This window comes from Lycium barbarum, chromosome 3 (assembly GCF_019175385.1).
Source record: "Lycium barbarum isolate Lr01 chromosome 3, ASM1917538v2, whole genome shotgun sequence".
NCBI lineage: Eukaryota > Viridiplantae > Streptophyta > Magnoliopsida > Solanales > Solanaceae > Lycium > Lycium barbarum.
In genome coordinates, this window is record NC_083339.1 from 81,653,275 (window position 1) to 81,659,686 (window position 6,412).

A 6,412-nucleotide genomic window follows, 5' to 3' on the forward strand; every position below is an offset into this window, starting at 1 on the left:
AAATACATATACATATATATATATATATATACTGAGATCAGAAAGCTTAAAGTAAGCATCGAGTCCGTCAGAATTGGTATACAAAAGATATGAGCCTTTAATTTATAAAACTTTCGAAAAATACCTTATAAGCCATTTTCTGAAAATTTAGCATCATTCACATTAAGGAGCTTTCACATAACTTATGGAGTAATTCAACGGAACCTTAGATTCATAGATAAAATTCCTCTCTTTATATCATACAAAAAATAGCTCAAGTAAGACAAACGAAGGAAGTCACGGGACTAGTGGGCCCACCTCGGGTCAAGTCGAGGTGGCGGACATAAGTTACAAACATTAGACTCTATCGAGTCATCCACGAAGGTTTCGAAGCGATTCCATCACGTCTGCACAAGTTATGGATGTTTGAACAGTTTTCCAACAAGACATAAGGTTTATAGTTCAATTATATTGAATGAATAGTACCCAAATTCAGACTCGAATTTCTATGAGCAGAATAACCTCCGAGGCTCAAATCTCAACCTAGTATATCTAGGACATGCCAAAAGAAAGAAAGGGATAACTTTACATACCTTTAGCTCTCCTTACGGTTGCCCAAAATCAAGTCCCGTTTGCTCCAGAATTTACATTTGGTCACATTTACCAAATATGAATTTCAAGCTTTTAAGAATTCAAGTTTAAATTTATACTTGTCTACCGAAATTTCGGCAGCATCTCCGCTATAATTTCAACATCCCCGAGAATTTGCTCGGCCATAATATCAACAACAACAACCACAACAATAACAACAATCATCAAAACCACAACAAAACGCGTTTTAACATAATTTTTTGCTCCTTTCTACAAAATGTAACATTTCCATTCCAACTTCACACTATCCAACTAATATCAACATTTTCCATATTCATTAACTAACTCAAGATTACTCAAACATATTTCGATAGTATTTCAAACAATATTCAAGGATTCAAGCCATTATGCCAATTCCATATTCCATTCGAAACTCCTATAAATGCAACGAAACTACCAAATCGCATTGTTTTCTTCCAAGTTCACTATCAACAACATAATCCACATTTAGAATCTCACTTTCATAATCATATAAAATTTATACTAAAATCATATAATTTCCCATAACCACCTACAACCAATTTTAATGCCAACTCAACTCGTTAAACCTTTATTTACGTCATCTATGTCACAACGACACAACTAGCAAACTAAATAAAAAATTTAATTCACCATTCCCCTTCACTCCATGCCACACGGCCACACACACCCTCACACACCCACACGGCTATACACACACCCACCACAATTCTATGATTTTTCATGCAATACTAACCATTATAACACATATGTTTCTTCCATAATAAAAGAGATAAAAATTCTTACCTTTTTCTTCAAATTTTCTCTTGCCACAAACGTCGTCCTTTCGCTAAACTAATTATACCCCGTCGAAGAGCGTCTTAAACTTATCAAGAATTCAAGATGGGAGTGATTTTTGGATCAAAGTCTAAAGGCTTGGAAGTTTTTTTTTTTTTTTTTTTTTTTGATGAGGGTTTCGGCCGAGAGGCCCCTTTTTGGGGTGTTCTTCAATTTTTTTGCTTCTTGAAAGTTCTATGGATGAACATGTGTAATTATCCCCTTATATTAATTAATCACATGGACCATTTAATTGTGGGCTTGGGCCAAAGGCCTCTTGGCCGGCCACCCCTTGTACTTGGGCCTCAATTTCTCTTTTTTGTTCTTTGAGCCCAATTCATTGTAGATCTTATTTTATAATTCACGGAACAAATTTTCGGAATTCCAATTTTTGCCCTTGGCCTTCTTCCGTATTTCTGCATCCATATTTCTCATGAATATCACACATATGTTAAATAAAATAAAACATAACCTTATTTCCTACAAGCCAAGATTATTCCAAATCTTTCAAACGCGCAAAACACGGGATATAACATTCTCCCTCCTTTAGAACATTCGTCCTCGAATATTAAATTTACCTTATAAATTTTACAAACGTTTTAGGGGAGGTCCTTTATATGGGTGGCACACATAAAATATTTACTGATTAATGCAATCAATCACAAAATTTAAATTTTTACCTGGAGATACGGGGAACAGGTGAGGATATTTCTTCTTCATTTCGTTCTCTGCTTCCCAGGTGATTTCTTCTCTGTTATTATTTCGCCAGATCACCTTAACAGAAGGCACTTCTTTGGTGCGCAGTCTCCTCACTTGGCGGTCCAGAATAGCTACAGGTTGCTCTTCGTAAGACAAGTCCTCCGGTACCTGAATATAATTTACTGGAAATATTCTGTCAGGATCACCAATACATTTCCGGAGCATGGATACATGGAATACCGGGTGCACTGCCTCTAGATCTGATGGTAAGTCCAGTTCATAAGCGACATTCCCAATCTTCCGGACAATCTGGTAAGGCCCAATGTATCACGGACTGAGCTTTCCCTTTCTGCCGAATCTCATCACGCCCTTCATGGGCGACACTTTCAGAAATACCCAGTCTTCAATTTGGAAGTCCAAAGGTCGACGTCGTTTATCAGCATAAGATTTCTGTCGACTCTGGGCCGCTAATAGCCGCTCTCGAATCAGTTTCACTTTATCGACTGCCTGCTGGACCACATCTGGACCAATTAATTTAGTTTCACCCACGTCGAACCAACCGATCGGAGATCTGCATTTCCTACCATATAGGGCTTCGTAAGGCGCCATCTGTATGTTGGAATGATAACTATTATTATAACCAAATTCAACAAGCGGCAAATGATCATCCTAGCTACCTCTGAAATCAATAGTACAGGCCCGCAACATATCTTCCAATGTCTGAATAGTGCGCTCGGCCTGTCCGTCGGACTGAGGATGAAATGCTGTACTAAGACTCACCTGAGTCCCCAATCCTTCCTGGAATGATCTCCAGAAATTCGCTGTGAACTGGGCACCTCTGTCAGTAATAATAGATACAGGGATCCCGTGAAGTCTTACTATTTCTTTAAGATACAATCTGGCATAATCCTCAGCCGAATAAGTGGTCCTGACCGGAAGAAAATGGGCTGATTTCGTTAATCTGTCAACAATAACCCAAATAGAATCATACCTGCGTGGAGTGCGCGACAACCCAACAACGAAATCCATATTAATCATCTCCCATTTCCAAGCTGGAATTTCCATTTCCTGTAGTAATCTGCCGGGCTTCTGATGTTCGATCTTGACTTGCTGGCAATTTAGACATTGGCCAACGAACTCTGCAATATCTCTTTTCATGCCGTCCCACCAGTATAAACATTTAAGGTCATGGTACATCTTAGTAGACCCAGGATGAATAGAATACCGAGCATTATGTGTTTCGCCCATAATTTGCCGTCGTAACCCTGCAACGTCCGGTACACATAATCTGCCTCCATATAATAACACCCTTCAGGCGAAATTTCGAACGGAGTCTTTTCTTTACTAAGAGCCACATCTCTGTACTGTACCAAAACAGAATCTTCGAACTGACGCTGCTTTACCTCTTCTATAATGGATGACTCAGCAACCTCTCGAACAGAAACCACAGCATCACCAGAATCTGCCAAATGAACTCCAAGGCTAGCTAACTGATGAATCTCACGAACTAATCCTTTCTTATTAGGCTGCACCTCAGTCAAACTACCCATGGACTTGCGGCTCAGTGCGCCGGCTACCACATTATCTTTCCCAGGATGATACAAAATATCAACGTCATAATCTTTTAATAGTTCAAGCCATCTCCTCTACCGCAAATTCAGTTCCTTCTGTTTAAAAATATACTGGAGACTCTTATGGTCCGTATAAATATCAACGTGGACCCCATATAAATAATGCCGCCATATCTTCAAAGCATGAATTACCGCGGCCAATTCCAGATCATGAGTGGAATAATTTCTTTCATGCGGTCTGAGCTGCCGGGAAGCATAGGCTATAACTCGACCGTGCTGCATTAACACACAACCTATCCCAATACCAGAAGCATCACAATAGACAACATACCCGTCTGACCCTTCTGGAAGAGCTAAAACTGGAGCTATAATTAATTTTTCCTTTAGTGTCTGGAAACTGCGCTCACAGGCATCGGTCCACTGAAATTTTTCTGCCTTCCAAGTTAACTTCGTTAATGGCGCCGCTATAGAAGCAAAATTCTCCACAAATCTTCTATAATACCCGGCCAAACCCAGAAAGCTACGTACCTCTGTCGGTGTAGTAGGCCTAGGCTAATTCTGTACCGCTTCAATCTTCTGCGTATCGACCCGAATACCATCTGCTCCGACAATATGCCCCAAAAATGCCACTGAGGTTAACCAGAATTCACATTTGGAGAATTTAGCATATAATTTTTGCTGCCGAAGTGTGCCAAGTACTGTTCCTAAATGATCTGAATGCTCCTCTGTTGATCGTGAATAAACCAAAATATCATCAATAAATACAATCACGAACATATCAAGAAACGGCCGGAATACCCGATTCATTAAATCCATGAATACCGCTGGAGCATTAGTCAGCCTAAAAGACATCACTCTGAATTCATAATGCCCATATCGGGTCCTGAAGGCAGTCTTCGGAATATCGGCCTCTCGTACCCGTACCTGGTGGTAGCCTGAACGCAAATCTATCTTCGAGAAATATTTGGCACCCTGCAACTGATCAAATAAATCTTCAATTCGGGGGAGGGGATATTTATTCTTTATAGTCACCTTATTCAGCTATCGATAATCAATACACATTCGCAGTGACCCATCTTTCTTTCTAACAAATAATACCGGCGCTCCCCAGGGCGATGTACTGGGTCTGATGAAGCCTTTATCCAATAGATCTTTCAGCTGCTCCTTTAATTCCTTCAATTCTGCAGGTGCCATTCTGTACGGAGGAATAGATATGGGCTGCGTATCTGGCAACAAATCTATAGTGAAGTCTATCTCCCGCTCAGGCGGGAGGCCTGGAAGCTCATCTGGGAATACATCTGAGAATTCATTAACAACCGGAACTGACTGAAGAGTAGGTGTCTCGGCCTTAGTATCGTGCACTCGGACCAAATGATAGATATAACCTTTCTGAATCATTTTCTTAGCCTTGAGGTATGAAATAAACTTACCCCTCGGCGACGCTGTACTCCCTGACCACTCTATGACTGGTTCCCCTGGAAACTGGAAACGAACTACCTTTTTCTGGCAGTCAACATTAGCATAACAGGAAGCTAACCAGTCCATACCCATAATAACATCAAATTCCAGCATATCTAACTCTACCAAATTAGCTTTAGTGCAACGATCATATATAATCACAGAACAATCTTTATATACCTGCCTCTCTATAATATAATCCCCAACCGGTGTAGCTACTTCGAATGGCTCTATAGGTTCGGGTATTGTTCCAATTTTACCAGCAACGAGCGGGGAGATATATGACAAGGTAGAACCAGGATCAATCAATGCATATACAGATCGGGAGAAAACCAGTAATGTACCTGTGACAACATTTGGCGACACCTCCTGGTCCTGGCGGCTGGCCAATGCATATATGCGGTTCGAAGGACCGCTAGAATCTGAAATACTGCCACGGCCTCGACCGCGGCCCGCCGGTGCCGGCAAACCCCGCCCTGCAGGGCGCATAACCGAGGGAGTAGAAGATGAACCAGCGGCTGATCCCGTCGGCTGAACTGTACTACCAGAACCACTCGCCATCGGACAATCTCGCATAACATGGCCCTGACGGCCGCAGGAAAAACAAGCTCCTGTGGCTCGGTAGCACTCCCCTGGGTGCGATCTCCCACAATAAGAACAACGGGGCCTGGGTGGTCTGGACTGGCTGGAACCTCTGGTCGTCTGCGAACCTGATGCTCTGGAACTCTTGCCGGCCCCAGATGGTCCTGCACTATCAAATCGTCTACCGGCGGACTGTGTACCCCGGCCTGACGGAGAAGGATATCTGCCTGACTGCTGTGACTGAGGCTGTCCGCCTCGGAAATCTCTAGAATACCCTGCTGATCTAGCCCGCTTGGGCGGCCTCCTATCCCGATCGCTGCCCGACCGGTCCTCTCTGTGCCGGTCCTCCATACCCTGGGCATAAGCCTGTAATCGGGCGATGTCCATATCAGTCTGCGATGCCATCGCCATACAGCTGTCAACTAAGTAGCGATCCAGCCCTATCACGTACCGGTGCATCCGGTCAGCCATATCCGCTACTATAGCAGGTGCATATCGAGCCAAGGAATCAAACTCCAAATTATACTCACGAACACTCCGACCTCTCTGCCGTAGCTGCAAAAATCTGTCAACCCTCGCCCTCCGCAACTCCGGGGGCAAAAAGTGGCGGAGAAAAGCGGCCACAAACTCGTCCCATGTAGCTAGGGGAGCACCCTCACCTCTGGACATCTGCCATG